Genomic DNA, 12824 nt, shown 5'->3' on the forward strand with positions numbered 1-12824 from the left:
ACAAATATAATTACATTCCGTGTACTTGTATATTATTGGAAAATTCTAAAATTAGAGATATACAAATTTTGTTCTGGAAGTTTTCAGGAATCAGCCGTGTAAGGCTATCAGCCCTGTTCTATGCGCAGTATATAAAAATTTTGTGTTAATAAAATTCTATAGATTTTAATAGGTTATAGAATTTTATAGACTTTAGTAGGGGATGCATAGCCCTCCAGAAATCTTGAACATGAATAAAATTTTAATATAATCAGGTAAGATTTGAAAAGAAAAAATTTAATGCGATCGACCAAAATAATTTTGAAAGCACTAGAGTAAATAAATATTAAAAAATAATTAAATTTAATTTCTTTTCGAATCGCAGCAATCTGAATATATCTTACATTTTTCATGAAGTAAAAAAAATTTTCATTAAATTATTATTAGTCACAATTAAATCGAAAAAATAAATTCTCTTAAAAAAAAAAATATTATATGGCCGAAAACTGATTTTGAAAATAATTTGAAATTAAATAATTTTGTTAAATTCACCCAGGGCCATATAATTGATCAAAGGATTGAAAAAACAGCCAATTTAAATTGGCAATTATTATACATGGAATTATTGAATTCGATGTGTTTGTTCTGATTCTCTTCCCAAACGACTCTATATGGAATAAGAATTTATTTAGTTTGACGATTTGAAAATTATAGCAATCAAGATTATAAGGACAGAAGTATTTTTTAAATAACATCTAAGAGACATACAAGAGGAGACGTAAAAAGAAGAGTTCTCAAGCTGATTTGATAATGATTATTTGAGGAAAGTGGGTGAAAATAAGAAAGCATTAATAAAGTTTTATGTCCCATATTATGATACCGAATGATATTCCGAAATAACAATAGCTAAGTTTGGACTTATAATATGTAAGTACAGTTTTTTTTAAACAATGAACCTGTTTCTTAAATATAGTTAATATTCTATTTAGCGGTTGAACCTTATAATTATTGCGATTTGTCTAATTTAATTATAAAACGATTTCATTCAATTATTTGAAAATTAGCGAACATATTATTCCTTATTTTGTTTGTCATAACTTTAGGAGATATATACTGGGTTGGTTGGATAATGGGGACGGTGACCATAATGGGTAAGCCCACCGCACCCGAATTAACAAAAATGTGCCGTTTTTCTGACACTATCCCGTTGTCACTCACTGGAAATCATTAACCTATATTAGGCACACGGTACTATTAAGCAATTAATCTAAATCCTCGATGAGAGATATACTAACTCAAACAGTTTTTAAAATATGAAGAAATTTTATTTTGAAATTTGAGTTTTCTGTACAAAACAAATATGCCAAGTTTAAAATATTTCTTTTATATTAATTTTAAACTAAATTTACCATAAACCTGTTGTTTTTTCGATTTAAATGGTGAACTTTGGAAAAACACTAAATTACTTGGTACTTCGTGCGGATGCATGATATTCCGAAAGTATATAAAATATAAAATCATTCTGAAAAAAATAGAACCTTTAAAGAAAGGCCAAGTACAGGGCTTGAAACCCAACATATTGCTTGATTTTTTATTTTATATACTTTCGGAATACCAAGTATTAGAACTTTAAAAAAAAACCAAATTTTTCCGTTATTTTATTTTTTTAGTTTTCCTAAACCGAAATTTTTTTGAAAAGTTGATTTTTTTTAACAGAATTTTTCACAGCTGCTGAAGCTTTTAATTGATTCACTAAACGTTGTAGAACAAAAACCATTTTTGTGTCATAATTTTAAAGGCCCTAACCAAATATAGAAACTAAAAAAATTGGCATTATCTTTGATTTTTATTGATTTTAATTGCTGTGGTTATCAACTATAATTAATTTTAATTTCAAAATTTGGATTATTTAAAGTTCTAGTTGTAAAAGAATTCATTAGATCTTTAATAAAAAAACGCTATGTAGACATATTTGTAATTTTGTCACAGCTGAACTAATTAATTTTGCTTTAATATTCATATAGAACGTTTCGGTGTAACAATAACACTAATTTTTCATTTTTAAATGATAAAACATTTTGATTCTAAACAAGCAATATGTATAACAAATATACATATTGTTGACATTAAAATCTACAATAAATTTCTTTTGATTGCACATAAATAATTTTGAATGTATACAAATAAAAAATAAATTTTCTTCTTCATATATCTTACCACATTAAAAATTTGATGATTTTCCTTGAAAAATTCAACTGGTTTTTCTTAATTTTAATTTTGAAAATATTACAAAATTATCTTGTCCCTTGTTTTTCCTTAAATACTTTTCAATATTTTCCTAAATATAGAAACAAATTTAGGGCTTTTTTTATTATAAAATTATAGATTAATTGACAACACAACCAAATTGCTTTTATTTTATTTTAAAATTTTAACAATTTTGATCATTTTTTATTAACAGAAATTTTAATTTTAATGAAATATTTTTCTTAAAATTTTCTAAACAAAACTAATGGTACACAACACTTGCAAGAGAAACTATTTAATATCCTTTAAAAAAAAAAATTAACAAATCAAAATGAAGAATTTTTTGGCAAAAAAAAAAAATTTTATAAAAAAATTTACTTGAGTTTGAACAAGAAATTTTCTTTATTTTCCTTATCACTTTCTATTTATTTCGTGTTTGAAAATATAAACTGATTTTTTGTTTTTTTTTTACCGTTATACGTTCACCACGGTACCAAACATACTGTTAAACTATCTTTTACTGATAGGGATAAAAATTTTCATTTTAGCTAGGCTAGCAAAAATAAATATAAATGTAACAGTAAATGATTTCATGTATGTATGTAGGTATACATATTATATAAGTATAAATTTGAATTTACACACATATATACAAATAATTTTTTTTAAATAAGTAGGTAGATATAGTATAAGAAAATATTGCAAAAACAAAACAAAAAAAAAAATATTATAACAAAAATCTCTAACGAAAAAATGATACAAAAATCAAACAAACAAGAGAAATAACAAAAAAAAAGCAAAAACAAAACTATACAAAACAGCAGCTACAAGAACAACAACAACAACAAGAACGACGGCAATAACAAAATCAACAATTTATAAAATGAAAAATAAGAAGAAAAAAAAGGAAAAGCTCTTGTTTTTCCTAACGGATACATTTTTTAACCAAAGTTGTTGTTTTTATTTTGATTCTCATTTTGTTGTTTTATTGTTTGTTTGTTTTTTTTTTTTTTAATATTTTGCTCTTCTTCTTCTTCTGCTTTGCATTTAATACCATTTTCTTCTATTTTGTTTCGTGTATAGTTGTAGTTATAAGTATGTATATATACAATAATATTAAGTGTTTTTTATCTCATAAATAAAAGAAATTTCCAGTTGGCTGAAATGAGAATATAAAAAAAAAGAGAAAAAATAAAATTTTCCTTATAGTTATAATAAAAATATACAGTTATTTTTTGTTTTTTTATTCGTTTTTTGAGATTTATTTCCGATTGTGAATATATAATTAAAAATATTGTATGAATGTAGGTATATTATATATGGATAGGGTATATAAAACTTTGAAAAGGATATTAAGGATATTCAATTGTGTGTTGTTTTTTGTTTTCATAAATTTTTGTTATTTTCATTATTATTATTGTTTTTGCTGCTGTCCTTTCTCTTTCCCAACTTATTTTAATTCTTTTCATATTGTTTCCCTTTTTTTTTCTCTCTAATTCAATTTGATTGATTTAATCATTATATAGAAATTTATTGTTGTTAATATACATATATAAATATACTAGATTATAGCACACATATTTACACTTCACTTATTTTGAATGAAATTTGCTCATTCTTTATACAATAAGTTTTGTATTTTCATTTCTATATATACAATATTATAATTTATTTTTAACTAAATTTATCATACTATAAAGCTTAAAAAAACTTTGTATGACAACAATGTATGACCACTTATTTGAATTAATATAAAGCTACATTATTGTGATTTAGTTTAAAAACGTAATTTTTGTTTTTGCAACATAAATTCTTAAATTGTTTATCAAAAAGGAAATAAAAATTTATCCCTGATATGGGTCCTGAAAATCCCAGAAATATGTATATATAACAATAAAAAAAAAACCAGTTAAATTTGGATGTAGATACTATAACAAATTTTTTTTTTTGTATCAAGTAGGTATTACATGACATACATAATTTTTAATGTATACCAAACGCCAATTATCCCGAAAAAAAATTATGATAAATGTATCTATATTAACTGTTGTATTTATCGCAATTATTGTTGTAAAATAAATTTTATTGTATAAGGGTGTGTACCATAAAATTTTGTTTTACAACAATTTTTTTAATATTTTGTTTATACATAAGTTTTACCACTGAAATTATGTTCCAAAACAAATATTTTAAGAAAATATATGTACATACATTACATATACACAGTTAAATTTATAAAATTTTAAATTGTAATTAACGAAAGTATATTTAATACAAAAATTATAATAAAGAATGTGATATTTTTTAAATACCCAAATTCGAGAGATTAGTCAAAATTTTATTCATTCATAGTATTATTATTAAGTTGAATATTTTGTTGTACTAAACTTGAAACTACGGCTCGAAGGGACTAATTATTCCTCAATCGCATTCAAATTACAAAAATTTTGAATTTCTTGAAAAAGTATGATGATAAGGTTAAATGATAAGGTATAAACGCAATTCTCTTCAATTTATTATTTTACTTTTTTAATTTAATTTTATATATTAAATATTTTAATCAGCCAATTTCTTATATTTTTTCAAAATGCCTCAAATTAATTAAATATTTTGTTATCTATTTTCAAAGGAAAAATAATAATTACTTGTTGATTGTAGTTTGCAGAGTGGGGTGATAATGCGTCGTGACGTAAAAGATCTATTGTGCCCCCTCCCCATACGAGCGACCTGTGTCAAGCCTAGAACACCCCCTCGAGATCCACACTTTTGTTGAATCAGAGAAATTTTCCGGGGAGATCCCACAACGCCATACCCCCCATATTACCTGTAAGACCCATCGGTCCCCAGGCCCAATCTCTTTATGTTTCCTAAGCTTGCAGTGTCCCGCCAGGAAGCCTGTGAGGATTCTCACATAATTCCGCGGCCTCCTTATGATTGACCTATTGCGCTTCCGGAAGTAATTGGCTAAAAGCATCTTCGCATGCTGAAGCTCCAGACCCGCACTCCATAGCTTCAGCCTTTTTTTCCGTGCCGGATGACATCTTCAACCCATCGGTATAACATCTGATGGTGTGGCTTCCTCTCGGGTAGCAAACCGACTACCCCTTCCAACTCTTTCTGTCGCCCAACTTTGAAGTGAAGTTTTTCTCAAATCTGTAGTTTCTAGTCATGTCATCATAATTGCTTGTAATTTCATTTAGAGAAATATTTTCATTTGCAAAAATAAATTAAAATTTTCTTTTTGTTTTTAAATAATTTTTAGGCAGTTCCTTAAAAAAATTAGAAAAAAGTCCTTATTATTTCAATCTACCCATTCGTGCGTCTAAAAGTAGATATCTTTATACAGAGTGATTTAAAATTTTATACAGAGTGATTCAGAAACAATTTGGGAGGTATTTATCATTGGGTAAACGGTCGAAAATGAGTAAAGTTCTTGATCGGAGCGTAGTGTCAAATTGGAAACGTTCCCGAAATATAGATACTTGACAGCAATGTACATTGCGAAGCTTTTCCAAATTCAAATAAAAGCAAAAATCTAACGATAAATGTTCAGCCAATAAAAAATATTATAACTCGTTTTAACTAACTTATTGACCTGTCGAATTCGATCATTATGTTCATTTTTCTTTTAGCTTTTGTTTTATCTTCGAAAAATATTCAATAGTTATGTATTGCACAAAATAATTTATGTATGTTAACGAGAATAATTCAAATAGAAAATTAGTTTTTAATAATTTCAGGGAAAAGTGCTGGTCAACACTCCGTTGGTTTTGATACAAACTTAATTTATTATTATTTCATTTCATGTGAAAAGTTTTGTTTATATTAATCAATTACAATGTTAAAATAGTAAAAAAATTCTCTATGATATATGGTCTGAAATACTTCTCTGTATTTTTTATCGGAAAAAGTTCTTACTCTGAATTTCTCAGTGTTTCAAAAGTGTGAAGTAATTGAAACCAGCGTTTATAAATCTAACATTACTCAATGGTTCAGATATTTAACTGTCTTTTTTCGATATTTTCTTCGACATTAATATTTTGTGGACTTTAATTTAGTGAAATCTAAGCTTTCTAAATAAACAAAGCAAATTCAACAAGTCATTTTAAATCAATTATTTTAATTATTCATTGTGTAAGTTTTAGCTTTCAAAAATCATATGATTGTCCTTTCAATTTTGTCGTCATACTTCAAATTTTACAATGCATATGATGTGTGCTTCTTCAGATAATATTTGAGCAAGTAATCATAATATTGCAGCTAAATTATATATAATTTACCATAATGTAAAAATAAGTTATTTCCCATTTTAAGTTTTAAAAAATTTTTTCTATTTATTGAAAGTAATTAGAAAAATTTAATATTTACTGAAATTTAATACTTGTCCAACAATTTTACTCATTCATAATTATATATTAAAATACAAACAACTTAAATTCACTTTGAATAAATCGTACAGTGCAAAATATTATGAATATATAATATTAGAGAATCAATATGAGGAATGAAAGAAACAAAAACAGTCAAGATTATTTTACAATTTAGAGTGGAAACTACGCCAGTTTTCTATTTACTTTAACATTGTGCACCATTAAAGAAATATAAAAATTTCAGACAAATCAATATTCGAAAATAAAATTCTAAGTTAAAAATTTGTAAAAAAAACGGCTTTATGCTAGATCTATAAAATGATCGAAATTTTTTTTTGATTGTCATCGATATCATGACGTAAATAAAGGTTATTTTGGCACAAACAATTTTTTGAGCGGCGTTTTCGTATAATTTGATCACCTTAGAATTTTCCGAATTAAATGAAATTTTGCCAAATGGATTTCTTGTGGAGAGTCCTAGTATTATAATAACTTCTATTTGTGTTAAAATACTTTGACTTATAAACAATTTTTCTTAACAGAACAATTTTGGCACAAACAATTTTTTGAGCGGCGTTTTCGTATAATTTGATCACCTTAGAATTATCCGAATTAAATGAAATTTTGCCAAATGGATTGCTTGTGGAGAGTCCTAGTATTATAATAACTTCTATTTGTGTTAAAATACTTTGACTTATAAACAATTTTTCTTAACAGAAATAATAAAGCGAGCAGTAAAAAGTATTATTTATCTTAACTCACCTATTTAACTCTTGAATTCGACCATTACGTTGAAGACTTTTTGCTCATTTTTGTTTTCTCACCCGGAAGGTATGCAATATTTTTTCAATTGCATAATATAATTTTGTCATGTTAGTAAAAAATTCCGATATTTTTTAATAACTTAATAAGTTTAATACAAATTTATACTTTAGAACCCGAAGGCAAAAGAGCAAGAAAACTGCAATTTTTCCTTTTCCAATTTTTTTTATAATATTTTTTTCAAATATATTTTCATAACTTAAATGCGATAAGGCTGCTTAGTCCTTGTCTAATATTATATAACAGCTTATATACTGAAACATTTATAAAATACGTTGTAAATAAAAAATATTAAATAAAAATATACATTCATTCATTTTATGGAGTTTATCGAATAGAAATTTCGTTTCATTCAACTTTAATTCACTTGGCTTTGCACTATCACATCAGAATAAATTTTTTAATATTAGAATTTTAAATATTTTATCTTTATTGACATCTTAAAAGTTCATACTATGCCATTTAAATACAAAATAGTTAATTTTTTATTAATATTAAAAATTGAATGTTTCTACATCATATTTATTAATGAAAGCATTTCATTTCGACTGATCATAAAATTTCAATTTTCATTCAAATTCAATTCGGGCAACATGTCAGTATTTATTATATGAAAGTCGTCGATGACTAAAGCTTTTATAAATTTACTTGCACTTAAAATTATTAGGAACTATTAAATTTCATCTGCTCTTATTAAAATTTTTTGTAAAATTAAAAGTTATAATTTTAAAACCACAAACAAAAACAAAAATATAAAAAGAAGAAAATAATGAATATGTGAATATGTATGTGAGTTCCGGCTCCAATTTCTATTTATACTACATATGCATAGAATTAGCAATTCTTAAATTCTTACTATATTAAGTAAGTCTGCAAATATAATATAATAATAAAAGTCAGTATATATAGAAATTTATGTGATAATTTTCAAAGGGACTTTATGTATTTCAAAAAAATTTAAATCTACATTCATAGATAAACAACAGTGTTAAAAATTTTTTTTAATCTTATATTATAAATGCCTCACTTTGTTTAATCAAATAATTAATTCTCTTACTGAAGAATATATTTGTTGGCTCTAATGTTATCAATTATTTGTTATTCTTAAAGTTTATTTATTAACGTTTACATAGGTAATTGTTTCATTGGCGACATTTTTCCACTTTACATATATTATTATACATGTCTTATTTGAAATGATATTGTTAATACGTGTAACAAATACATCTTTTTAACACAGATCTTCAACAATCTACAATTTAAAATCTACATATATACATAATAATTTTTACGTATGTATATCGCATTCAACTAGATAGCATATTAAAAGAAGACAGTTAATAAATTTTCGTGGCGACCATGTTTGAAGGCGACCATATTCTGAGACAAAAAAAAGTTACCCACTCTGTTATAATTCTTACCGTAAAAATACATATATCATTTTTGTGTGATCTTCTATAATTTACATTCAAAAAGAAATCTCTACTCTTCACAAATTGGAAATTTGAATAATAGCTTAACTACTATATTACCATTAACAAATTTACAACTTGTATTTCAATTAAATGAATAAATAGTATAATATTTTTACTCATCATTTTCTTATTTTTTTAAACAGATCTGGTAATACTCACGCCTAAAGACAGAATTATCAAACTATATACTTTATAAATTATACAAGCACATGGTAATTTTTAATTTGTTTCCATTTGAATTTAGTGTATAACGGTATATAAAAGTAAATTTAAACAAAACAATGCCTAAAATCAAAAATTAACCCTTATCATATGTCTTTTATTTTCACAAAATATAATGACATCAGAATAATCGCGCGCAATCGCTATTCAAATATTGAGTGTGAGACTCAAAAAAAAAAAAAAAATTGGTATGGTCTTTCAAAACATTTCAATCAAATAAAACGCTCCTGTCAATAATTTATTTTGTCATTCTGCTTTGTATTGTGTGATTTGTCGCATATTAGAGTGAATTTAATTTATATACACGGTTGATTCCTTCCATCTTAAACATATTTAAATATTCTTATATAACAGTTAATTTCATATATATAATATAATTTCATTTCCTAATATAATTGCTTTTTATCCAAAATATTAAATTTTTATATTAAATATAAGCAAATCAAATTTTTATATAAAATTTATTTTAAATTTTTCGCTTAGCTGCTTAGTCTTACATATAAAAATATTTACAATTCATCATAATATAATTTCCATTTGTGATAATATATTAGTACATTAATATTCATTAATATACATATTCAATATATATATATACAATATACATTATATAAATTGAATATAAAATTATACGGTAAATTATGGGAATGCTTTAATAATATAAAATATATACATTTCTTTTATATTAAAAATCTTAAACATATATATACAACATATATAAAAACCTCATTATCATACTTGTACTTGCTCGTATAAAAGTTAACATCTTTACGTATACATAGTATATTACATATATTAATATATATGTATATTTGAACATATTCAAATTAAGGCTCGCATTATAAAAAGTACATTAAACTTATCATACCTAGGAAATTTATATGTACCTATATATATTATATATATATAGGAAATTCATCACATCCAACATAAAAACATTATTTTACATTACAATGCTAATATTCTTGCAATATAAATATTCATATTTGTTAGAATTTTTAATAAATTAACATACATATATATTTTACATACATATACATATGTATGTACATTAATGTACACTTTTTATAAGATTTTAATTTTCTTTCTTGAAAATTATAATCTGTTCGGAAAAATTAAAAGTTTTATATATGTATAACTATGTATACCTACTCGTATATACAAGTGTAAAAATTAATATTAATCATAGATTTTGCGCACTGAAAATGAAAATCCTTTAAAAAAATAAAAGGACCTGGAATTTTTTGTTTACAAAACAAACAAAAAATTTTAATTCTTAATATGATTTTCGGCTTAATATGTGAAACAGCAACCAGACGGAATAGAATAACCAAATTCATTTCATATTTTATTAAAAGTTTGCTAAATAAATATTAAAAAAATTTTAGAAATTTTAGAAATTTTTCCTATTTAATAAAATTGTTTAGAAAATAATTGTGATCATTTAATTTGATTATATTCTTTTAGTATCTACATAAATACATAAAATAAAAATTCAAAAATTCTGTTATACAAAATTGTGTTTTTTTCAAAATCAAAATCGGTCTAACTTCAAAATCAAAATTTTGTATAGTTACTATTATAATAACAAATTTATAAATATTAGCAATGATAGTCATATGTTACAGGAATATTATGTCTTTATTAAATTGTATTATATAAACATATACATATATACATATCCATATATTGTATCTTATTATTTCAAATTAGTAGCATTAAATCTGTTTAGGCAAAGGATTTATTATAAATTTAAATTATCATCAAGTTGTTCATAGGAAATTTTTATTCAGCTACTTGGGTTGTGCGCACTCAAAAAAATTACATTGCGGAATTTAGGTCCTGTAAAAAAAGCATTACTAGATATATTTTATAAATTTATGTACATATATATAAATATTAATAAACAGAAGTATTTAAAATATTATTATCGAAAATTATTATTACATTAAAATTTAACCGCTATATATAAAGTACTTGTTCATTTAAGACGTTTCTATAAAACATTTTAATCAATTGTTTCTACTTACATTTTTTTGAAACAAAAAAAAAATATTATTAATAAAATATAATACTTATTTAAATCTAATGTAATAATTAAAAAACGTGGGGCAAAAATTTGTTTCAGTTTTTTAAATAATTAAACCACTTGATAACAACTTTAATTTTATACGTATGTAAAAAACATATATACATATATATATATATATATATATATAAGTATACCATTACCCATTTGTATAACTATTTGCAATATTATAAAAAATTGATTTGGCACGTGTATCAAATTATCGTATAAGGAAATTCATTTTGTCCTTTTCTTCTTCAATAAAATTTGATAGAAATCCTTAAAAATTGTTTGCACGTGTAAACATTTTTACATTACATAAAATGATGTAATATAGATGTTTTATAAAAGCTTTAACAATATTTAAATGTACACATCCGGTATATGTATTCTTTACATACACAAAATACTTAATTAATTAAATGGAAATTACATCGTAGCAGTTCTTATTTTGATGTATGTAATTTTGAATTCAAACGCAACTGTGAACACAGCTAATTTATGCGTAGCTTTCAAAATGTCATTCAAAATATATGCGTCATTTTATACAACTTATGAGTGTTTCTTCTATTAAAATATAGGTGGCTAAAAAATTGTGTTCCATGTTTACATAATTTGTTTTTGTTGTGATGATGCCATGTTACATGAAAAATAGAAAATGCTTGCAGTTTTTGAAAAAAATGATTTGAAACAGTTCAATAAAAAATGCAAACAATCCTTCGATCTATAAGCAAATAATATTATGTATTTGCTCTTTCTTTTAAGTTTAACCTATTTTCTAAGCAAGTGGAAAACAAATATAAAAAAGTATGTATATATATTAGAAACGTCAACATTGCATACATATATATTAGAAATGTCAACCCACTAAAGGAGTAACGAAAACTTTAAAATATACTTATTTTTATTGCACAAAATTTTAATATTACTGGTAATTAAGAATTTTTGGTTCTTCAGAATTAAGAAAAATAACAAAACATATGTTCAATAAAATTTTCACTTCAAAGTTCGCACAGGGTATATAAGTTCTATAGTGTTGCTTGTAAATGGGTACGTTATTTTTTTCATTTCAAAATTCGTAAATTACGTAATTCACAATAAATCGTACGGAAGACCTGCCACAATACAAAAACTTACAATCACAAAATTTCAAATATTTTTTTTTTATATCAATACTTATTTAGTAAATCTTTTAATTTACTATTTTACACAAAAACAATCTCATAAAATAATTATTCCATGTATGCAACGTATAAATATAACCAATAAAATAATGTAATTTTTTTTAACTTAGAATACAAAATTATACTCCTATAATGAAAATACGATGCCTCATGAACAACATGAAAACGTGACATGGTTGTCATTGTATATTCTATTCTCTCTTTTCGATAGAATAAAATTAAAGCTTTCAAATATTACAGCAGATATAAAATAATACATATTTGATCGTTAAAAAAATTTGAATAAAATTTGTGAAAAATAATTTCTGACATGTCCGCAATATTCTAATTCGTCTCAAAAATTAATATTCAAATAATAAATATTGAACAGCACTTCTGAAAATTGGCATTTCAATATTTTGACACGCGTCTATTTCTGCCAGCGTCTTATTTTATATTGAGATTTAAATGCTTTCAT

At 23.9% G+C, this 12824-nt stretch overlaps 1 protein-coding gene and 1 long non-coding RNA gene across 2 annotated transcripts in view; both read right to left on the reverse strand.

The window, feature by feature from the left end:
- LOC129608762 (arylalkylamine N-acetyltransferase 1-like) overlaps positions 1–2394 on the reverse strand; it is a 68036-nt gene extending 65642 nt beyond the window's left edge. Inside the window, exon 1 of the mRNA XM_055520482.1 lies at positions 2197–2394. The gene's annotated coding sequence lies outside the window, so the exon portion shown is untranslated. The remainder of the gene's footprint in view (positions 1–2196) is intronic.
- Positions 2395–3183: 789 nt separating this feature from the next.
- LOC129608778 (uncharacterized) lies at positions 3184–7629 on the reverse strand. Its single transcript, XR_008696909.1, has 2 exons — positions 7359–7629; positions 3184–3385 (listed from the first exon to the last, which is right to left on the reverse strand). It is a non-coding gene; the product is annotated as an uncharacterized LOC129608778 (long non-coding RNA).
- Between the last annotated feature and the right edge of the window lie 5195 nt (positions 7630–12824).

This window comes from Condylostylus longicornis, unplaced genomic scaffold, assembly GCF_029603195.1.
Source record: "Condylostylus longicornis isolate FDR11 unplaced genomic scaffold, ASM2960319v2 ptg000004l, whole genome shotgun sequence".
NCBI lineage: Eukaryota > Metazoa > Arthropoda > Insecta > Diptera > Dolichopodidae > Condylostylus > Condylostylus longicornis.